The 24,810-nt window shown below is 47.0% G+C and overlaps 1 protein-coding gene across 1 annotated transcript in view; it reads right to left on the bottom strand.

Moving 5' to 3' along the window:
* ADARB2 (adenosine deaminase RNA specific B2 (inactive)) overlaps positions 1–24,810 on the bottom strand; it is a 227,141-nt gene that overhangs the window by 98,506 nt on the left and 103,825 nt on the right. The window lies entirely within an intron of this gene.

Genomic DNA, 24,810 nt, shown 5'->3' with positions numbered 1-24,810 from the left:
TTTCCTTAAAAGGGGAATTTTGACACATGCTGCAACTTGGGTGACCCTTGAAAACATCTTTCTAAGTGAAATAAGCCAACAGGAAGGAATGTTGTACAATTACACGTACATGCGCTATTAATTCTTGGAACAGTCAAAATCACAGAGACAAAGATGGACAGTCACAGGTGCTGAAGGGGAGTGTGTAAGTGGGACAGGGTCTCAGTTTGGGAAGACGAGGGGTTCTGTGGACGGATGGTGGTGATGGACGCATGGCAGCGAATGCACTAACACCCCTGAGCGTAGTGGTTAAGATGGGACGTTATGTAATGTGTATTTTATCGAAATTAAAGAAAGAGATGAGACCAAGATTCACGAGCAATTCCCTCCTGTCTCCTAAAGCTCTGCAGGAATTCAGTCCTCCCCGTATTTCGATATCAACCAGCAGCAGAGGAAGCTCTACGTGAGTTCAGTCACATCAAACTTCGCTGACAAAACTCAGCCCTGGAGTCAAGGTTTCAACTGCTTTTCTTTCTCCGTGCAAAAGAGTGACTCCACTGTCCCTGAACTATGTGATTTTTGCAGGTACAGTTTATTTACAAGCAAACTATGTGCTGCTGCCGTGTGCATGCATCAACAGATGTCTGTGAGGAGGGACCGCAGGTGAGAAGGAGGTGGTTTGTCAAGGACCAGATGCCTCTGTGTTCTTTGCCAGATGAAAGTCAAGCGCCACCTGGAAGAAGTTTCACCGTTTGGTATGTATTTAAAAATAGTCACTCTCTGAATTTAAAATGTTAATTTATAATGATTATAATGAGCAAAATAATTAGGAAATAGAGATTTACTCTCTCAGGGTGCTGGCTAATTCAGACTTTGATGATATTGAATGACCAATGTGTCTGTGGACTAACCAGCTAAGTGGATGAACAACAAATGAAAATAAAATAAAAAAAAACTTAAAAAAGAAAACAGAGGCAATGATTGAATAATAATGCATAGATAAAAACTATTGCTGTTTTTTTTTTTTTCAATGGAAAGTTAAGCTCAGGGAATCCTTGTGTGCTGCGGTCCACGGGGTCACAAGGAGTCAGATACGACTTAGGAACTGAACAACAACAAAAGCTCTGGTCAGAATTAGCACTATGTTCGGGATCCACCTTTTTACTTCCTGAAAAAGTTTAACACTTGGATCCAATTTTTTCACAGCATCAGAAAAGCTTTTTTAATTGGGATTGTTAATGCTTTAAAAATGAATATTCTTGCTACTATTTTTTAGGGAATCAGGTCATTTATGATTGTTGATTTCTGAACTTTTTAATGGATACAAAACTATTTCCTGGTCATCCAGTTACAGAATTTACTAAAAGCAAGTGATATTTGTGTAAGGAAACTGTTCCCCCTTCTCAGCTACCACTACACAAACATGTTATATAAATGCAAACACAAACTCTTAAGCTAAAAGAATTCTTTTTTCTTTGATACCTCTCACTTAAAGGATTATACCAGTTCATAAATTGAGCAGCTCACTCATAAATGGTTGCAAGTTTTCATTTGTAATGGGACATTCAGAATAAATAATTTTGTTGTCAATGTGTGTGTACCTTTTCCTGGCAAAGTAACAACAGAGCTAAAGGAACTGTATAATTTCATGCACAACCAAATGTTTCAAAGCAGTGAAACATGCCCTTTATCTAATTTCCCCAGGGACTGTTTGGAGAGGAAGCTCAGAGGACTTCTCAGATCTCCTTCGCCAGTGAGAACAGAACCTGCTTGTTCCCTGCCAGCCTTGCTGTCTCTCCAGGAAACACCTGACCCCAAACCCAACCGAACAGCTGACTCATCGATTCCAGCACCGCCTGGTCAAGATTGCTTCTGGACCATCACTCCTAGGTGCCCACCAGTGTCAGCTGTGTCCTGGGCTCTGCCTACCCCCCGCCTCTTCCCTGCTTGCAAACCTGCTTGAACGTCGCCCATCCCAGGTCCAAACCCCAGACCCCAGCCTCCCGGCCCGGAGACGGTGACCATCTGCCATTTGAGCTCATCTGGGGCCCTCATCACAGCCCACCAGAAGGCCCCCCACCGGCATCACCCCAACACTGACCCCCCTGCCAACAGCCAGGCTCCCAGGAGGGTCTCTGCCCGTCCAGCCCCCAGAGGGGCCGCCACTTTGCTCAGGTCTCCAGTCAGTCGCCAGGGCACCCTCACCCGCCCTCCAGAACAGTCTGGCATCCTCGCAATTTGGCCTCATGCCACAGCCTCAGGCCTGGTCTCCATGCTCACGGGGCTTCCACTGGCCAAGGCATTCTTGGCTCACATCTCCTGACTCCCTCCTTCGCCGATAATCACGTCAATGCTAACCCAATGGGCAATCTCACTGAGAGAGCCTTGTGGAGGAAGCTGTGTGAAATGAGGTGCTATTGACGCATAGTTGCTCCTCAATATACAGTTTCTAAAATTTCATATCAGATCTGCTTAAAGTGGGATAGACCCCGACATGCAGTGGATCGAATGTCAAAGAGGCACTTCTGTGTACAATATGCTGATGGGCTTCACGGCCACATTAACATGCTAGTTTGGACATTAGATACTTGCTGCTCTGATAATCTTTCCTAAGACGGAAAAGTGGTTATTTTGAGGCAACTGAATTGGCTCCTTTAAGATCAGAGTCCGCTTTGTGCCATGGATGAGGCTGCGAGCAGACAATTTCAGAGGCAATCTTACATTTCAAACCCTGACGTGGAAGTGCTGCACCAGTGACGTCGTGAAGAGAGCCCGAAAACCAGGTTATTTCTGCTCGCTACAGCCCTGGTGCTCATGGGGCCATTTTCCATTTCAAATATCTCATCCCATTGTCTTCACAAATACACGTGTACTTGTCAGGTCAGCTGTCCTGATGTTTGGTTCAGAAAATATGGTCCCTGTAATTACAGTCCTTCCCAGGGTGAGGACAGGAGCATCCACTCATAATCCCTTTATCAAGGAGCTGAGGATTTATCTCCCGCCAAATGAAAATAGAGAAATTTCAAGGGCAATTTATCTAATTCTCTTCCTGCCTATAATTTTTTAAAAGAAGTTTTCCCTGATGGGGAAAAGTGTATTTTTAAGAGGGATTCAGATCTCTCATGCATTCCCTGGCCTCTGATTGACTTTAAATAATTGTCCTAATTAAGCACCAAGGTGAGTTTCTAAATCATTTTTTTTCCCTGGAAGGAATGTGGATGATTTTGAGGTTATTTTATAGTTATTTTGCCATCGGGATTCTATTTTGCAAAGCAAAACTATTCAGGCTTTCTTCCAGCTTTCCAGACCCACATTTTCCTGCCAGTGGCCCTGCTTCTCTGTCTGCACCTGCTTCTTCCCCAGTCCCTGTGACAGCCTCTGGGGGCTCTGGTGGACCCTCTGTCAATGTGCTTGTGTATATCTATGTGTGTGTGTATGTGTGGTGTTTCATGTGGCTAATCATCCCCGTAAAACCTCCTGTGAATAGGAGCTGTGGCTTGAGGATCTCTGTTCCCCAGATTCATGTGCTGACCCTGAGCCCCAGGGGATGGCATCAGAGGTGGGGCCCCAGGAGATCAGGAGGTTGTGGGGTGGAGCCCCCAGGATGGGAGGGCTCCCCATCCTGAAGGATGGGCCCCCGCCCAGCCTCCAGGTGAGGATTAGGAATCTTCCAGAGCCTGGCCTTGGACTCCACCCGCTGGACCGCGAGGAGCAGCATGTGCAATTGATGAGCTGCCAGGCCTGCGCGTTTGTTATAGCCCCTGCAGACAGGGCCCGTGTCCCGTACAAACTGTCACAGCTTCCAGCTGGGCTGGATGGCTGTGTAAACACGCCTCTGCCAACCGCTGGGGCCGCAGCATGACCGGAGACTGGTGGTGACAGCGTAGACCTGCAGCTGGGAGGCAGGTGTGTGGGACAGAGGATGACCCTGCATGTGTGTGTGTGTAAACACAGCTACTCACACACAGGAGGGCTGAGATGATTTGTAAACACCATTTACAATGAGTAGTGGAGGCCGCCCGCTCTGTAGATGCCCATGTGTCTAAAGTGCAAGTGGTGACACACCCATTCAGCCCTGCTTCCTGCACCCCCTGCCTCCCACCCCCGCAGGGCATCCCCATCAGCTATGGGAAACCGCCTGGCACTGGGCAGGGCCTGGATGGGGACCCTGGGGCTGGAGGAGAGTCACTGGACCTGGAGGAGATCCTGGGCCTGGAGGAGAGAACCTGGGCTTGGAGGAGAGACCCTGGGCCTGGGGGGAGGGCACCCTCCTCCTCAGAGATCACTGTCCCCCTTCGGGACCCTTGTCCCCCTCAGGCACACGAGTGACAGCCCCAAAGGGTTATGTGGTTTCTCCCTCTGAAGGCAGTTAACAGGCACACTCATGTCAGTAATGAGTCATTTTACGTCTGACTAATGAAAGGTCTTCACTCTCTCCTGGTGCAGATAATAAACAAATGTTCCACTCTACTTTTTATAATTGACAAAATGATTCTCTCTGAACCTGAATGCCTGCAAGGGATTTCGGCTCAGATCTACCTTAGAACATGGCTTAAAGCCACTGGATTCATCCCGATTAACAACTTGTGCTTTCAAGGTACATCCCCGCCCCCCGCTTTTTAAAAAGGTAGGGTGTGTTTTCTTTACTTGTTAGTTTTTTTTTCTTGTCTGCACTGGGCCTTCATTGCTGCACACGGACTTTGTGTAGTTACACTGCATGGGGGCCACTCTTCCTTGTGGCTTGGGGGCTTCTCATTGCAGTAACTTCTCTTGTTGCTGAGGACAGGCCCTAGGGTGCATGGGCTTCAGTAGTTGTGACTCACATTCTCAGTAGTTGTGACTTATGGGCTCAGTAGTTGTGGCTTGCGGGCTCAGTAGTTGCAGCACCTGGGCTTCGTTGCTCTGCAGCATGTGTTATCTTCCGGCACCAGGGATGGAACCTGTGTCTCCTGCATTGGCAGGTGAACTCTTATCCACTGTACCACCAGGGAAGTCCGAGGTGCACTTTTAAGGGAACAAAAAGACAAGTCACAGGTCTCTCTGTCTCCCACGGTCCCTCGTAAAGCAGGAGAGCATCTGAGTTTATGTCCACCACGCGAGAGTTATGCTAGTTTCTGTCTGCGTCTGTCGTTAGCAGTTCAAGTGCCTATCGGTTTAGCTCTTGGCACCAAATGGAGAGGCTCAGGACTGGGGAAGAGAGTCTGTGTCATTGGGTTTCAAGCTCCTGTCTGTGCTTTAGAGCCAGCATCTTTCTGAGCGAACAAAAAAACCACTCGGTTAGGTTTTCAAGAACTAATTAAGGCCTGTGCAGCTTTGTGAGAAACAACCTCATCCTTTTCAGGCCCTGAGAATTAGCCTGAGCTTGGATGGCACCTCGGGAGCGGTTCCAACCATCTCTGTGCTGGCCGCAGAAGCATCATTGCCACAGAGCCTCTGCTGCTGGTGCCCGAGCGAGAGGAGGATTAGGGGGGCCCTGACACCTCATGTGGGCACTGAACCTGCTGCGGGGGCCCGAGGAGCCAACACATGCTGGCCGTCAACTGGTTAACTCTGTTCCCTGGGTCGGCAAGTGGAACTCAGAATGGGCATGGCCAGTGTTCCTGATACAGTTCTGGCGCTCTGTGCTGTGGGAAAATAAACACAAATGTTTGTGTTGGCGGATGGCACAGTCTCCCTCCAGTCCCTTTATTCCACCATGAGCTTTTCATCTAAAAGCACATTAAGCTCGTGGGTAGCTGGCTCTGCCACTGCACTGAGCCCTCTTCATGAAATGAGAGCCGTCCGTCTGCGACGCAGCGGCCAGGTAATGTCACCCCTCTGCTGTCATTGTAAATGCTCCTGCACAGGGACTGCCCTCCTTCTGCAATCACAGTGGGATCCAAGTTCGGCTCTGATGGGCCACGTGCCAGGCCAGCACTGACAGCGGGCACTGCTCAGCCCAGCATGCTCTTAGCCTGTCATCCGGGCAAGGCTGTCAGGATCAATCCCGTCCTTTTTCCTGAGCTTTTCCCTCTAAAAAAAATCATCACTTGAAAATGAAAGTATGAAACTGAAAAGTAGAAGAAAAATGGCACCATGAAAATAAAGTCAGGTCCCATTGCCTGTTAAGTCTGGTGTGGGAACCAGTCTCAGGTGGAGGCTGGAGATGGACCGTCCATGACCCCGGGGAGTGAAGACCAGTCTGCGTGGCGGGCCTCTTACTCCAGGTCTGTGGGGGGAGCTGCCACCTTCCCTGGTGCTGTTGGCTGACCAGGTATCTCCACCTGATGTCTACCCTTCCCATCTGGGTGGATCCACTGCTAGACAATCTCACGGCAGCATCCAGATGCTTTGGGATGGAGGAGGCAGCCAGCTGAAGGGTTGGGGGAAGGTGGAAACAGCAGAAACGTCTGAGGGCCCACGAGGAGCTGTGTCCAAACCCTTCCTCCCTCCTTGGCTGATGCCGGCACCATAAGAGGTGTTTCTATGAGAGCCTGGACTCCAGGGGGCTGTAACCTGGAAGTTTCCAAGGCACATGTGTGGCCAAGGGCCTCTTGCTGCTCCTTGAGTCTAGAACGTGCTGTTACCTGTGCGAGGTTACTATGTCACAACCTTCCTTTTGTTGGCAAAACGCAAAGTTTTCGGAAATTTAGTGGTAACATCTTATGTCATCTCTAGTCCCTTGCCTGATTTGGAATTATTATTATTATTTAGTATTCTGATCTTAGAGTTTATCTTTTAAAAGTGCAAATAGTTTTGAAAGCCATTAGCTACTCCAAATTTTACTTAATTGATGGGTACCAATTTTAATACCACACTTTCATGCTCTCATAGAAGTTAAATTTGCTGGCTAATTGAGAAGTCCCAAAGGATGAAAACCTCTAGAATAGATTTGTGGAAAAGGAGGGGTGATCAAGTGAGGTAACAATTAGCACAAGAATATGGCTGTACCTTGGTGAATTGATTGGTTTGATAGTAGTTTCTTAATTGATAATTTATTTGTTCCTGTATGGATCATATTTTAAAAACAGCTTTATTGGGTTATAATTGATTTACAGGAGTCTGGATGTACTTAATGCACACAATTTGATGAGTGTGGTGATATGCATATACACATAGAACCCTCACCACATCAGGATAGTAAACACCCTTCACCTTCATGCTTCCTTCATCTTTCCTAACTTAAATTTTATACCTTTTGAAGAAAAATTACTCCCAGCCCTTAGAAACCACCATTTTACTCTCTGCTTCAAGCATCTGATAATCTCATATAGTGGGATCATGCAGTACTGTTCCTTCTGTGACTAGTTTGTTTCACTCAGCATAATGTCTTCAAAGTTCATCTGAGCTGTTGCATATGACAAGATATCCTTCCTTTTAAAGACTGAATAAGATTCTATTGTATATATATATGCACATTTTCTTTATCTATTCACCCATCAGCAGACATTTAGATTGTTTCCATATTTTGGCTATTGTGAATAAGGCTGCATCAAATCTTCAACTCTTCCAAAAAACTGATGAAGAAGGAACATTTCTCCAGATGAGGCCAACATTACCCTAATGCCAAAGCCAGACAAAGACACTGCAAGAAAATCCAATATCCAATATCCCTGATGAATATAGATGTAAAAATTCTCAATAAAATACTAGCAAATTGAATCAGAAAGCATAGTTAAAAGGTTGTACACCATGATCAAGTGGGGCTTACCTCTGGGATGTAAGCATTGTTCAATATATGCAAATCAATAACAGTGATATAGCACATTCACAGAATGAAGGATAAAAATATGATTATCTCAGTAGACGTGAGAAAAGAATATGACAAAATAAAAAATCCGTTCATAATAAAAGTTAAACAAACTAAGAACAGAAGAGAGTTACCTCAAGATAATAAAGGTCATACATGACAGGAGCACAGCTAATGTCAAATTCAATGGTGAAGAGTTGAAAACTTTTCCTCTAACAGCAGGAATAGGGCAAGGATGCCCACTCTTGCCACTTCTATTCAACATAGTGGGGAAGTCCTAGCCAGAGCAATTAGATAAGAAAACAAACTAGAAGGCATGCAAATTGGAAGAAAAGTAAAAGTTTCTGTTTAAAGATAGCATGATCTTACATGCAGAAAATCCTGAAGACTCCACAAAAGAAAAAAACCACTAAATAATAAATAAATTCAGTAAATTTGCAGGATACAAACTCAGTATACAGATATCTGTCATTTTTCTGTACATGAAGAATGAACTAACCAAGGAGGAAATTAAAAAACCAAGGCCATGTATATTCAAAGAATAAAATACTTAATAATAAACTTAACCAAGTATGTGAAAGACATGTATACTGAAAAGTGCAAATCGCTGATGAGAGAAACTGAAGACACAAATAAATGGGACAACTTCCCATGTTTATGGATTGAAAGACAATATTGTTAAAATAGCTATACTAGCCAAAGTAATCTACATAGTCAATGCAATCTCTATCAAAATCTCAATGGCATGTTTTACAGAAAATTGTTAAAAATCCTAAAATTCATAGTGAAGCACAAAACCCCTCAAATAGCCAAAGTAACTTCTTTTCTTGAGAAAGAAAAACAAACATGGAAGTAACACTTTTTTATTTCAAAATATATCACAAAGCTACACTAGTTGAAACAGTATGGTATGGCACTTGGAGATAAGATGAATGGGACTTGAATGGGGAATGATGAACAATTTAGTCTGGATTAAGCAAATGTGCTTCACATGGATGGATATGTGAGTGTGAGGAGTCTGGATGTTGGCAAGGCAGCCAGAGAGCTGTGGATATGTAGCACTGGAAGGTCCCTAAAAGTTCATGTTTCAGACTTTCTGAAATAGTCCCTTTAGCAGGGAAGATACCCAAAGCCACCTCCCAAAACCATTTTTGTTTGCAGCAAAATAACTCAAAATAACTCAGATAACCAAAACTGTTTCCAATGCAACCACATTCAAAGGGCATTAAGTGCTTATCTATTTTATCAAAAGAGGTACTGATTACCAATATCTGAAATGTAATACATATATCTTTCCAACTCCAATGATCGGAAATTATAAGCCAAAATATTATTGATGCACATATGCATTGCTCTAAACTACAGGCACTGTGCAAGTGAAAATGTTAGTCACTCAGTCTTGTCTGACTCTTTGTGACCCTATGGACTGTAGCCCACCAGGCTCCTCTGTCCATGGGATTCTCCAGGCAAGAATACTGGAGTGGGTAGCCATTCCCTTCTCCAGGGGATCTTCCCGACCCAGGGATTGAACCCAGACCTCTTGCATTACAGGCAGACTCTTTACTGTCTGAGTCACCAGGAAAGCCCTGTAGGGGTAACAACAGGCAGTGTAGGAATAACAAATGATATGTAACAAAGGTCACCGAAAGATTGAAGCTGAATGAACATAACTTTATATTTAGATTGAAAAGCAGCAACTTAAAATCATGACTAGCTCAAAATAGCATTAAAAATGTATTCTTTTCACAAACCTGCAGGAATCCCACTTACATTTAAAGGAGCTTTGTAACATCCAGGATTTATCATAAACACATCATTTCACTCTTTATTAACTCTAGAACACCAATTTTTAGATGAGATCGGGTGCGTTCAGGGTGGTATGGCCGTAGACTCTAGAACACCAATTTTTAAAATAAAGTTTATGTCATGATGGCATGGAAGATTATGTGCAAGCAATCTTTAGATGTAAATATAGGCCAACTCTATTGTGCAAATTGCTTCTAAGAACCATAGAAAGGAGAACCCATAAGATACATTTTTCAGTGGCCTTGCACTTGCTGCTGAATGTCCCAAAGGAGGACTTTTCAGCATCTGAAGAATGTGAGCTCACTTCCACAAACACTTCACCCCACACTCAGAGTGATCCAGAAGGGCTTTCTTACATTACTGTAATCTGAATCCCTGTAAAATACACCCTAGAGAATTCTATTTCTATATGTCTTCAATTAGCAGGAGAAAACTAATTGTTCTTGCACTGGTTTTCATTTTGGAGGGAGGGGTCTCTTGTTAAGGTTTGCGTTGCTCAATCTCCTATTTATTGCAGTTTGCTCTCCAGTTTTAACAACCACTACACTGCCCCTGCTTCCAGGTGTGTGCGCCTTCAGGAATTTGTGATTTATTTCCACATGTGAACACACCGAACGAGGCAGGACCAAGGACAGTGCCCGCACCTCCCCGTTAGCCATCATTCTTCCCTGAACAGTGGCCTCTGGATACTGCCATTTGAACAAAGCAGTCGTCTTTGCTTGTGGTCATTTAGACGATTACAAATCAAGTTTATTTATGCTGTAATTCAATACACAGTCATCATCTTGCCCTCCATGGAAGCAATTCAGTCTAAGAGCTCAACAAACATATTGGGCATCTCCTGTGTGACAGGTAAGGAGACCACTGAGATGAATGAGATACGGTGTCTACACCTGAGAAAGTGGATCCAACAGCACGGTGAGTGCAATGGTAGGGAGGATGTGTGGGTGAGAGGGTGGGTGAGGCTGGCCATGATGGTGGCATCATTGTGTTTTTGTGCTTCATCTCAGGATGTAAAGGCCCCTGGAGTGAGTCTTAGAAACGCCTTCCCAGGCAGATGAGGAGGTCGCTGCATGAATTTTCAGCAGAGATCAATGTCTGTTGTGTCTAAAATACACAGTTTTTGCTTCCTCCCAAATCTTGGTGAGAAATCATTTGTCTTGGAGACAGTTAAACACACTGCCCTGAGGACAGAGGGGGCGCCATGCACCTCCAACAGAAGAGTCGCAGGTGAAGGTGAGATGCTATCAACTGTGTCTCGAGGGAGCCTGACTTCTGCAGTAGAGAAGTGGCCTAGGGTGAGTGGGGCACTAGGTCTGCACAGGGGAGACCAGCAACGTAGGCAGGGCCCCCCCGGGGGCTGGCCTCATGTAAGTGGGTGGGGGCCTGGGGCTGGGGGTGATGGAGCCTCGGGGGGGCAGTCACCCTAGGGAGCCAGGCTGCCTGCCTGTTGGAGTGTCCCCACTCAGTAGGATCCTCCAAGAAGGCACTTCAGGCCCTGTGGGGCCCCAGACACAGAGCTCCTCGCCTGGCCTGGGCGGTTTGTGGGGTCTGGTCATGAAGGCCTCATAAACAGCTCCTGAGAGAAGGCCTGAGTGACTGACAGCTCAGAGGCCACGGCCCGACGGCGCCGTGAGTGGATCTGCTCCTGCTTCCATGGAAACGCACAAGTTTGGGAGACAAGGTGCGGGTTTTAATGACAGACTTCTTTTTATAACTTCCCTACCTTATCCTCTTCCATCTGACCGCCGTTCCCATGGCAACCGGATCAGAAAGGCCATCGGCAGCCGGAACTCCGATCTGCCCAGAGGATTTCGAGACTGTGAGCCCGGCTCCTCCGGGAGGCTCACCCCCATATGTGTCAGCTGGGTGGAACCTGCTGCAAGTGTCCTGGACACTCAGCTCCTGCTGTGTGGATGGAACGGCAAAGGCTGCATTCAGGGGGGCAGGTGCGGGACCAAGTTCTGGTCCCACACTGTGGACGACTCTTACAATTAGAGAGAACAGTATCAGGCTGCCTATGGGTGGAGAAGAAGTACTCTTTGGCAAGTCACAGTAACTCTCCCAGAATGCCCCCCAGCACACGGGTCGAGAGCCCATGGCACATTTTGTTGCCACCTGAGGAAACACTTCCCCCCTGGACAGTTGCCTCTTTGTCCACCTGCTGCTGTCAGCACCGCAGAGGAGTTGGGTGTCCTGTCTGTTCACCTGCAGGTGCCAGGGCAGTCTCCTCTTCTGATTGGCGGGGTGCATGATCCTTTACTGGGGTGCCTGTTACCCTGACCACGTGATGATGTTCTGGAGAACAAGGAGAAGCTGCAGGTAAATACACGGGGCCATCGTCTCTGAAATGAACCCACAGAGGCCAGAATAAAGCATCAGCTTGCATCTCCTTTCAGACAAGAATATGATGTTTCACTTTCAAGGAACTTCTTTGCTGCTATTGTCTTTAGATTTAAAAGCAAACTACTTCTTTCTTTTTTTCTAAAAATTTTTTTTTCTAGTTTCTTTTTTTTTCTAAAAATCTTATAGGATTTAAATTATAGATGCAAATGATGCTAAGAACAAAAGCTGAGAAAGATCATAAACTCCAAAGTGGCATTTTCAACACTCCTGCTCCTAACAACATATTTCCTTTGTCAGTTATCTTTCTGGACACTGTTGGTTGTAGGTCTTTCACAGGTCTTTGGGATCTAAGTATCCCCATCATTGAAACAACAGGATCCCAAAGATTTCATAAGTTGAGGCATCCTGAGTGACACAATCCCACAGTAATTCCAAGAAAAGTGTAGTCATTTTGTCTTAGCAATGCGAGTATTTGCAGAAAACACTACCCAATGCTCTAGACAACAAGTCATTTCAACAGCATTTTGCTTGAGAAGAAACAAAGGTCTGCCTGGAAAATTCAGAGACCTCTGTCGTTCCCACCGTGAGATGCTGTTTTTCTGATCTCGGAATGGTATGCTTTACAGGGTAACAGCCGGAAAGTCATTTTGACTGTTACGTGATAACCAACAAATCTTTATTAAGTGACCTGCCTTCTTCCATCTCTAACACGGAGAAACTAATGACAAAACAGAACACAGGAGAACACCACGCAGCACTGAGCGGCTGCGTCTGCCGGCGTCACTGTGACCTGCGGTGACTCGAGGACCCCGGCGCTGTCCCTGCCATCCAGGAGTCGGCGTTCTTTCTCACCTTCTCATCTGCACGTGTGAGAAGGCAGCTGTGATGTGGTGTCATCTAAGAGGGCTGAGCAGAGCTTGTTCCAACAGGCCTGCCGCACTGAGTTCACGGTTGGACGCCATGGGAAGTGCTGGTCCTCCCGTTTCAGCCACGAAGCGGAAGTAACGTGATGGGAACATGTCTTCCCTCCCTTTGGGTGCCCGTCTGCCTCCTCCTGATCAGAGGGGCTCTCAGCTCTGACGACACATCGCACATCATGGCCACTCTGGATCTGGCTCCCCGCTACTCTGCCTGCCTGTTTCCACACCCGGTATTTCTCGTTTAACAAATTGTTCTTGATGTGATGTGTTCACAATAAGCCCATAAGCACAGCCGAAGCACAATTTCCTGCTCGCTTCAGTCAAAATACATTAATCCTCTGGATATTTCCTGGGGACAATGCTATCTCTCTTGTGCAGACTTTATTTCTCTCTTTCAGCTGCAAAGGAAACAAATCCTCAAAAATTGGTTTGAAAAGTGACACACAGAACCGTCGGGCTAGAGTTCCTGTTGTGTGGAGTTCTTCTTAAACACTAGTCTTTGCAAGATGCACTGTCTGTCAGACACGCACATGCAACTGAAATTAAGAAGAGTCACTCTATGGCTGAGCCAAGGGGGTCTTCCAGAGTTGCCTTAAGTCCTAACTTGGGGCGAGAGCCATAACAGCCCTGCCTCCCTCCCTGTCCCTCGCTGTGTCCTGCTCTGTCCCAGTTGCAAATCCAAGGAGACCCAGCACCACTTCAAGTCACAGGACTCAAGCCTTGCAATTTTCAAATAAATCTAAGCATCTAGGCAGTGGGGACTCAGGTGAACACACCCTGCTTAGCACGAAATGCTAAAGAAGTCTGCCTTTTTATGTAGGCTGGTAGAAAGATGTGCATCTGCTCCTGCATTTTACGTATGTGTATGCATCGAGGTGGACCCATTGGTAGGTATGTATGGAAGTGGGAATATGTATATGTATATAGGTACATATGTATGTGTGTGAGGAGGTAAACGTGTAGGTGTGTAGGTAGAAGTACATGTAGACATGTATGTAAATAGACACATAAGTAGGTGTGTATGTATGTAGGTACACATGTATATGTGAAGGTAAGTACGCAGATACATATGTGGAGAAATAGGTAAGCATTTATGTAGCTAAGTATGTACGTATGTATGTAGGTGATCTGGGAAGATATGTGAGTATGTGTGTAGGTATGTAGGAGGCAGATGTGCACACAGCTGGGCACAGGTGCAGGTGGAGGGTGTGGACACAGGTGGGTACAGGTGCAGGGGTGGATGTACATACAGATAGGACAGGTTCAGGAGGCAGGTGTGCACACAGGTGGGCACAGGTGCAGGGGTGGGTGTGCACACAGGTAGGACAGGTGCAGGGGTGAGTGTGCACACAGGTGGGCACAAGTGCAGGGGCGGATGTGCACACAGGTAGGACAGGTAGAGGAGGAGGGTGTGCACACAGGTAGGACAGGTGCATGGGGTGAGTGTGCACACAGGTGGGCACAAGTGCAGGGGCGGATGTGCACACAGGTAGGACAGGTGGAGGAGGAGGGTGTGCACACAGGTAGGACAGGTTCAGGAAGTGAGTGTGCACACAGGTAGGAGAGGTGCAAGAGGTGGGTGTGCACACAGGTAGGACAGGTTCAGGAGGAGGGTGTGCACACAGGTGGGCACAGGTGCAGGAGGAGGGTGTGCACACAGGTAGGACAGGTGTAGGCATCACTGACTCCAATGCATCAGCCTCTGGCGCTGCCTACTGGCTGAGGGAATGGACCCTGCCAGGCCCCCTGGCCCGTGAGGTGTACACTGACTTGCTGGCTACAATGGGGCTTGTCTCACAGGGAAGACCTGGCACCTGCTGGTGTGAGAACCCAGGGGGCTGTGGGCCCCTGTCCATCTACAGCCCTACAGCCCTGCCCTCCCTGTTCTGGGACTCCGCGTGTGCCTGGACCCCCTCCTGTTCACGTCTGACTCCAGCGGGACATGGGGCCCCGGGTGTTCAGGTTTCTCCCAAAGAGAATCAAAACAAGTGCCTCTGCCCACTCTGGCTGCCTCCTCGGATTTCAGCAGGGGCAGTCTGAGCAGCCTGCTGGGGATTAGGACCCATGTCAGCTCTGAGGTCTGTGTTCTGGCACCTCTATGGCCTCATTCAAGGGAGAAACAGCACGGTTCCTAGGGCTGTCACATCTGCTCTCATTCACCTGACCAGAGGCAACGTGTGTGCATGTGTGTGCATGTATGTCTATGTGTGCCACGTGTGTTCACTGAGCACCAGGACACGTGTGACAGAGGTTTTCTTGGCAGCTCTGACCACAGCTTTTCAGTCATTTGGGACATAACAGACAGAATTCTGAAATACTGCAATATGCCCCTAAATTCCAAAACATTGTACTCCAAATAGGTTAGTCTAGATGGACGATTGAGTAAATCACCTGATGAACTGAGCAATGTAGACAAAAAGTCTGAGAACTTTAGGTTAAGGGGCTAAGAACACAATGTCTGCAGGGATCTGGGTCTCAGCTCAGATGAGCTGTGATCATGTGCAGATAATGGGGGCTGCTGCCCGCAGTGAGGCGCCGCTGTGTTCTTCCTGGTCTGTGTGGTGATCTCTAACCTCGAGAGCAACAGGTGTGCACAGAGTCATTATCTACCTCAGAGAAAGGTACCAGTGCAGAAGCGGTGATGGACAGTCCACACAGGGATGACGGACAAGAGTCAGCAAGGCCACCTGTTGCCACAACAGAACCACCAGGCATTTCAAGAGAAACCAGAAATCCAGGTTTATGGCTGGTATTCTCTGATGGAAGATGCTGAGAAGGTAGCTGGGATGTAGATCTATGGGATGTGTGTTTTGGTTTGGGGCTGGAAGAGGAAGGAGAGAAAATGCAGAACATCCCTTTAGTTTTCAACTCAGACCTTGCTCACTGAGTCCAGTTCAGCAGCGGGACTGTTTGCAGCTCCCGTGAGGAAGCAGGCAGGGAAGGTGGCTCGGGAAGCCTGGGCTTGGACCAGCTGCTCTGTCCCAGCCCCTGCCCATCCTCAAGGCTCTATGGGTTCACCACACAGACGTCCCAGGACCCTGCTGTGACAGGACTTACTGCTGAGACACAGTCAAGCTTAAAACAAGAAGCATGTGTGTATATGTGCATATATACGTATATACTGCAGGTGAGCTTTTGGAAAGCCATCTTAAGAATATAAAATGTTCAAGAAACATGTCTGTCATTCAGTTCACGTGTCAGGCCTGTGCCAACCAAGTATAGACTCACATCTCTGCAGAGTTGAGAAGGGTCAGAGAAAGAGAGCAGGGGCAGTGATTCTGCCCACGAGTGAAAGGATGGCCTTGGCGTGGACAAGGACCCTGCTGGGAGTCCAGAGGAGGAAGGCAAAGATCACATAGAAGGAGGGAGTTAACTGAATTTAGAATAGCCTAGAATCCTTCCATCTTACTGACTTAAATATTACTATATCATCATCATCTCATTTTTCAAGAATGACAAATTTTATAAAAGGGAGTCCTATTTTTATTTCTTGATTTGCTTCATGAAAACATTTAATGTGAAGGATCCATTCTATTTTTGTATATATATAAAAAATCTCCCTTAACTTAGGATTATTCCATAATTTATACATTATTATAGACTTTTGAGGTGAGTAGCTTCTTTTAAAAGATACAGACATTGTCTCAGATTTGGTGAAGAAACAGATGTTCAAAATTTCTAAGTGGGTGCTGCCTTTTAAATCATATTAAAAAATGACCCCCAGCAAAATGAAAATGGCAGTATTTGTTCATGCCACATGCTCAAGCCGCAGGAGCAGTGATCAGTGTCTGGGCTGCTGTCACGTGATGTGTCTTGGGTCCAGCACTTTGCCGCAGGCAGAAATCTTAATTAAGGCCTTTTCCAAAGAGCACCTGGGGGTGCATCACCAAACTGGAGTCAAAATAGGTGAATGACCAAATGCCACCAGGGCAGGATCCCTCTGAAATCACATTCCCCCCAGAGGTCATGTCATCACTGACATGGTCAGCCTGAGGACCCTTCAGTTAGCCGTGACCTCCAGGGAGGAGGATGCTAGCCCTGGGAGAGGGGAGCTGAGGATACTGTCTTGTGCACGTACACGTGTCTGCAGGCCCACGGCCCTAGCGGGGTGCTGACTGAGAGAAATATGGCCCCTGAGCATCCTCTCATCCTAACTGGGTGCATTTATCCACTTTCTGCCAGGTAGGGGAGACCATAGTACTTCTGGGGTCTCGAGAATGCTGCCCGACAGGCCTGTATTTCAGAGCAGACTCTACATCAGGTCATAGGACAGTCACACTCCTCCAAGGGGCACAGGTCACAGATGGGTCGCTCTGCTTCTGCACACAGACCCCTGGCAGCAAGCCTCTGGGACAACTACGTGGCTCAAATCAGGAGTCTGCTTCCTTCCAGATTTCTCTGGGCTGTTCGAGCTATTGTGACCAAATGTTCCCCAATCTGCTCATTCCTTAGCCAAAGTCATTCCCTGATACTTTTGCTCCGAGACACCTGACTGGCATCTTATTTACTCAGGGGCCCGAGAGACTCATCTGTCGTTGGGTGGGTGACTGTGTGACTCTGGAAGTTTCTGTCCATCAGGGTGCCAGCTTTGCCATGTCACCTGGTGGCCTCCATACATTACTCCACTGTTCACACCTCTCAGCATTTTTCTGTGATTTCAGAGGAACAAATCCCTTCATGGCTCCAAAGTAGTGTGTTTGCCCTGGAGCAGTAAATCCATAAATTTAGGGTTTTCTATTTGTGTTAGTAGAAGGAAGACAGAGCATCAATCTCAGAGTTTTTTTAAACCATGAGAAAAACATAAAGATGGAGAATGTTTCTGAATAATAATTCTTGGGCAAAACCCACCTCATCTATTTCAGCCTGATCAGTCCTTAAATGAGATGAACTGCTTTCTCTTGACTTATCAATTTTGCAACTTCTTTTTAGGAATAATTTTACATCCTTAAAAAAAAGAGATATAACTGACATGTAACACTGCTTGAATTTAAGGTGTAGGAATGCTGATGTATTCTTGCAAAATGATTGCCTTTGTAGTTGGAACTAATACCTCCACTCTGTCACAATCAGACAAAAGAATGGGTGGAGGACAGACAAAAATGTCTCATAGACATTTTTTTTTTTGAAGAAGACATACAGATGGCCAACAGGTACATGAAAAGTTGCTCAGCATCACTAATCAACGGGGAGATGCAAATCAAGCCACAGTGAGATGTCACCTGATGCCTATTAGGATGCCCTTCTCTGAAAAAAAATAGCAAAACAATAGAAGCAACAATGTTGGTGAGGATGTGGAGAAAAGGGAAACCTGGTGTACTGTGGTGGGAATGTCCTGGTGCAGCCACTGTGGAGAACAGCAAGGAGGTTCCTCAGAGATTTAAAACAGAAGTACAGTACCACTCAGGAGCACTACTGTGGGTGTTCAGCCAGAGGAAATGCGTCCTTTGGGTTTAATCAACTTTATGATCTGTGAGACACCCACCATTCTTGTGCTGCCCCTTGAATTATTAAGTAACCACTGATAATGAAAAATAGAGGGCAGCCATCCTGGTGTGTCCTCCTGGAAACCCACCCTTTGGTTCCATCTTGTTCCCCCAGTTGTCATTCTGCCTGATGGTAACAGGGCAACAAGTAAAACGTGCCAACTGAGAGGCAGTTTCGACAGAAAAAGAGACAAAATGAAGAGGCGTAGTCTGAGCGGGCAGCACAACCCCGAGGACATGTGCTCAGACCTCCCTGGACGTGGGGCCCATGGTCCACATGCATCTTTCCACATGAACACATGCCCTCCATGAGGTGGGAGCTGGTTTGAAACCATCATTCAGGAAAAGAGAAGAGACCAGCAGAGCCTGGGACCTTCTGCCTGCGCTCCCTCCCGAGGAGACATCGCCTCCCTGAACCCCACTTTCTGAGTTGAAGTCTGGACCACATGCCCCTTGCTCAGGTAATGGGACTGTTGTAAAGATCACAGGCCATCAGAAAGCTATTTAATTTGTAAAATGCTCCAAAATGGGGGCCACTGTTATTTCTCTGTACACTGTCAAGATGCCCCGACCCTCCATGCAGTGGCTCAATTTACTTTGTGATACAAACGTATGGTTCCTTCTGTATCTTCTTACTGAGTCTCTGCATCTCGATTTTGGGAAGTGAGCAGAGAGCAGCTCAGAAAACGTCCTCTCTGGACTGGCCCTTACAGTCAGCAGCTGGAGACGGAAAGAAACCTGACTGGGAAGAGCAGGCTGTTGCAGGGGGCAAGGAGGCAGGGTCGGTGATGAGGATGATGCGGGAGGGTCCTTTACGCAGTGCAGCTGATGTGGGCGGAGCCGTGACCCCACGGAAGCCACGTGGAAGTCCTACCCCCAGGGCCTCAGAACAACACCTTCCGTGGACAGAGGGTCCTTGTAGGTGAAGTCAGTGGGGGTGAGTGAGGCCACAGTGGAGTAGGGGGACCCTGACCCAACCCGCCAGCTGTCCTTGTGAGAAGACAGGTCTCAGAGACCAACTGGTCTGGTGGCTGGGGGGCACCTTCCCCTGCAGCCCTGCCCACACCCTGGGCTGGGTCCCATCTCCAGAGTGGGAGGGGCTGATGTTACTCAATGTGGTGGGGGGGTCATCTGAGGCTAGACCAGGTGTGGGGGGGGTGAGGGGATACTGGGGATATGTCTGTGAATCAGGAATAGCTGTCCCCTTCCTGTGGGCTCCATGGGTCCCACAGGGGAGCTGCAGGGCCAGTGGGGGTGTAGGCACGAGGCGGGGACATGGTGGGAGCCTTCAGAAGGAACCACGTGGATGGGTGGTGCTCAACTTGATGGCCCCGGCCGCGGGGAGGGCCATGAACCTAGTCGTCAGGATGTGATGCTCAGACCTCAGGGGGACTCCTGGCCACCTGGCTGCTCCCACACGTGGTGCGGCTGTGGGACACAGACACGGCTGCAGGCCACCCGTGTGTGATGCAGCAAGACTTAACACACCCATCATCAGAGCCTTGCCCTGGGCCACGGTGGCTGCACAATGTGCTTTTTGGTCAAGTAAGTAAAAAAATTGGCCCCAGACTGAAAAATTAAAATTTCGCATTTTTGGCAACACTGGGTCAATTGTAGTATTTTCTTTTTATTATTGATAATGGGAGAGGAAAGAAAATTAAATTACTTATTTTTGTCTAATTTCTTGTGATTTATGCCACCTTTTGTTTCTTTCTTTGAATATATGTTTTGCAGTACAATCACATGTTCCAGTTTCAGACCCTGATAGATACAGGTCAGAACAATGGATTCACATTATTCTGGCATGTGGGGGGCAGGGCATGCTGGATGGGGGTGGGGGAGGGGACACAGCCTGAATGTTCTGTGTCTCCGTGAGTCACAAATAAAGTCACAAAGCAAGGAAGCATTGCTGCGTTCATGCTCGCAGCACTTTCTGCCTTGGTCTTCTCCATGGCCTGTGTGGAATTATGTCCTCATGAATTTTAGTTCATTTATTCATGCACCAAGTATCTATGAGGTGCTTGGGAAAGACAGTGCTGTACCAGAGGTGTGGTCCTGCCCTTGGTCCCTGTTTCCCCCTACTTTAAATTCTTCTATAAACAGACTTGAAAAGCTCGACAGAATGAGCACATCGTTTTAGCCAGTAGTTGCGTCTCCTGGAAATCAGCTTTGGGTCTGAGGTTGACAAACTGTCTTTGACTGAAACAGTGTCCTGTCTGGATTTCCGCTTCTTGTTTACCGTTAAACATGGAAACACATTTGTGTGAGTGGTGAACTGAAATCCTGCACTTGCTGGAGATCTGCTCCACGATGAAAGCCACAGTAACAACACCGTCAGCTGTGAATGTTGGGGGAAAATAACCCTTTGTTCTAATTTTTAAAATCTGCAGACTAAAACAGCACTCATGGGGCCCATAGCCCAGGCAGTAGATTAAATGCCTGTTAAATGCTATTTTCAGCTTGGCAGAACACCAACTGCGGGCTACCCTTCAGCTCCACTTCTTTTGAAATATGGCAACGTCACTGTAGCCAGGTGACCACACTGAAGTGTCATTTAGAATGATTAAACAACTGTACACACAAATGGAACTAGGCTTACTCTCCAGTCCCTAACCATAAAACACAGGCTGAGTCAAGGGGTGGGATGGGAGCTTTGACCTCCCAAATGCCCACGTGGACACCAAACCACTCCAAATAAATTTATAATCTGGTAAAAAAGTATTCCTGGTGGGTCAGTGCTGCTCAAGACAAGTCATTTCCTTTACTAACCCCACCCCCAACCATAAACCTCTCCTATATTGAAATTCTTTAGTTATCTCTGGTTAAAACCCCAAACTTGTGCTGATTTAGTGATTTTCTAGGCTTTCTATTTTTTTTTATTATTGTTTTAAATTCTCAAGCAAACCACGGATATAACTTGTATATTTCTGTGCAGGCAGGCTTGGACCACCCACTAATTTTTAAACAGTTTGATTTTGGCTAAAATAGTTTTTAGACCACAATTTGCATAATATGGTTGGTTTGAGAATTGCGTTTTAGCATAAGAGGTAGAAATTGGCAATATGAATTAAGTCTTGCTACAAAACCAATCTTACAAAAATAGTTCCTCGGTTACAGCAGGTGGCTTTAAGAGAATTATCAGTAAAAGGCAATAGATCTATGCTAGAGGAAAGTTCCAGGTTTTATGTCAAATATGTAAAGTTCACACCAAGAAAGTCACCTTTATGTTCATTTATAAGTGCTTCCAGAGAATTTTTACCTTTCTAAGGACAAAAAGACAGCTTGTAGCTTCCAGATTCAATGAAAAGTGTCTCAGGGGCTATGGTGCCAAGTAAAAATAAACCTGATCCAGGGCCACCATGCAGTGTGCACATGCACTCTTAGACTGAGGAAGATGATTCCTGTCCAGTGCTACATCTGGGTACAATGTACTCTTACAGATGATTTGGGGCAGGATTCAGGCATTAAGGTGTGTGAGCTTTAGACATATTCCATGTCACTGAGTTAGAAATAGAGACTAGAATCCAACCTTCCTGTTTAGGTATAAAGTATAATCCTTTCTAGTCATCACAGTTGTCATCACCATCACTGTCTTCATCACCATCATCGCCATCACCACCACCATCATCACCAGTATCACCACCACCATTATCCACATCACTGTCACCAACACCACCATCACCACCACCATCATTATCCATGTCACCACCCCCATCTTCACCATCACCACCACCATCATGTAACTGACCTTCCATCTTGTGGAGAGTGCTGCACACTGGGCTATGAGCCATGGGTGCATCATCGTGCATTTGCAAAACAAAAGGATAAAAACAAATTTTGGGTGAGTAGTAGCAAAGAACAATTTAATTAGGGCAATAAAATAGGAATCGAATAGGAACACAGATGCTAATCATGCTAAATCATGCTAAATTCTGTCCATCCCTTAGAGGTGGGTGCAGTTAGATAGGAGCAGTTCCTTGCTGCCAAAGCAAAGAAGTTGCGATCGCTGACAAGAGTCACAATAATCACAAAATAAAAACAAACTGCTTGTTCTGGAAAAGCCTGGTCTTGCTGAGTCCAAAACCTAGAGATGGATTTCTAGCATGTCCTGTTGATTAGCTTAAACATTTATGCAACAGAAAGTTTTAAATGTGGTATACTTTGGCCACCTGTTGCCCAGAGCCGACTCATTGGAGAAGACCCTGATGCTGGGAAAAATTAAGGGCAAGAGGAGAAGGGGACAATAGAGGACAAGATGGTTGGATGGCATCGCTGACTCAAGGGACATGAGTTTGAGCCAACTCCGGGAGATGGTGATGGACAGGGAAGCCTCCGTGCTGCAGTTCATGGGGTCGCAGAGAGTTGGACATGACTGAGAGACTGAACTGAACTGAACTGTTGACAGTCTCCATTCTCCTGGAATAGCCCACAGAGGATGGTGTGTGTATGTCCTAATTATCGTAGAATTTCATGTTCAGAGCTCCCGCCAGGTTCTCAAAAGCAATCTTCTAAATGTGCATGTCAAACCACTTGCACCAGAGTCAATGCAGTGACCTGATAAATGCGGGGTCCTGGGCTCTGCCCCAGATGGAATCACCAAACAGGAACCAGACATCTGCATTTTAATAAATGGCCCGTGTGAACCCTCTCCACTACATCACTAGGACTTTTTCTTCAGACCCATGCGCTCACCCCCACCCGCTCACTCACTGTTTCTCAAAACTACCCTTAATTAAAAGCAGAAACCAGTGCAGAGCAGGTTACAAGGAGCCATTTCAGGAAGCCAGGAGCCGACTGCTTAGCCGTATCGCCCCCCTCACCCCGCAGCCTGTTTGGATCCAAGGGTGAATGTAAACCAGCTGGGGGATTTATGGACTTCTCGTCCTTCAGACAATCCTCCATAAATATCGCTTCTCCCCACTGGGCATTTCAGGATGATCAGAAAACAGAATTCAAGGTTTTCTTCACTGACAAGAACCCAGAGGCCAGTAGCTGTGTATCTTGCTGAGGACAAAGCCAAGTGATTTGTGAACCAGCCAGCCGAGGGCAGGGTTGAGATTTTATTTTCTCCTTTCTAGGAACTCCGCACCCTGAACAGTTATCACCCTCCCCAACACCAGTGCTGGCCGGTGATGGACCCTGTCTGTGCCCGCTTGGGGAACAGCCAGGCGGGATGGGAAATGAACCCATAATCGCCAGGCAGTTCCAGAGCTGAGCCGATGGCTGGCTACCTGTCAGTCGGCAGAGAGCATGTGGACAGAACCTCTAGGAGTCATGGAGAACTGACTCCATCTCTGCCATTTCCACCAGGTGCCAACCCCGACCGAGGTGAGCCACCCAGGGTCCCATGGTGCTGCCCCATCTGCACGGGCCCGGCCATGCCCCCGCTGCTCCACCCACTGAGATGCTTCACCCTGCATCTCACAGTGTTGTTTCCTGCATCTACACCGAGAAAGACAACCATGTTCTGTAGTGTGGGAAGCACAAGTGTGCACACACGCACACACACACTGCATACATGCACACACATGCACACACACACACACTGCATACTGTACACATTCACACACATGCTGCACATTGCACATGCATATCCTGCACACACTGCACACACATACTGCACACACATGCACACTACACACATGCACACACTGCACACACGCACACACATGCTGCACATGTACACACACTCTCTCTCTAACACACACACACACACACACAAACACACGAGTCTGAGGTGGCCTCACTGCAGTGAGCACTGCCCAATGGCTGTGGCGACAGGCCTGGTGGCTGAAATCATCTGTTTCCCAAAATTGGGATCATGGTGTCTGACTGTTGTATGAAAATAATTTTTATACACGCAAGTAGGAATTGTTTTTCAATAAATGTTGCCAGGATGCCTGTGTTTCGGGTGGGGCTGGGTAATAACATAACAATATGGTACCATCTCTCTTCTCCTGCCATCCTACTCATTTCCTGTTTTTTCTGCTGCAATTGAGCATCTTATCTTAATTATGTTTTAAATAACTCACAGAAAAACATTAGGAAATAGCAGTAAGGTTAAGCTTAAATCCACATTCTTCAATAAAACTTACAAGAAGAAACTGAAAGGATGCCCTGTTTCCACTACTAGGACTTCATTCTCTAAACCATGCTGCTCTTCCCAGCAACTCAGAACCTTCTGTTCCTCCAGAACTCAGCTCAGGTGTCGCCTCTCCCCGCCTGATGAGAAACAGCCTCTCCCCGCCTGATGAGAAACAGCCCATCTGCTCTGAAACTTCTGACCTGACCTTGGTGCTGTCTGTCCGTCCAGGCTTCCCAGGTGGCACCAGTGGTAAAGAACCCACCTGCAATGCAGGAGACATAAGAGACATGGGTTTGATCCCTGCATCGGGAAGATCCCTTGGAGGAGGGCGTGGCAACCCACTCCAGTATTCTTGCCTGGAGAATCCCCATGGACAGAGGAGCCTGGCGGGCTGCAGTCCACAGGGTCACAAAGAGTCAGACGCGACTGAAGTGACTGAGCATGCATGCATGCAAACACATG

Source organism: Cervus elaphus, chromosome 23 (genome assembly GCF_910594005.1).
Source record: "Cervus elaphus chromosome 23, mCerEla1.1, whole genome shotgun sequence".
NCBI classification, from domain to species: Eukaryota; Metazoa; Chordata; class Mammalia; order Artiodactyla; family Cervidae; genus Cervus; species Cervus elaphus.
This window is presented reverse-complemented; position numbering and strand designations above follow the sequence as displayed.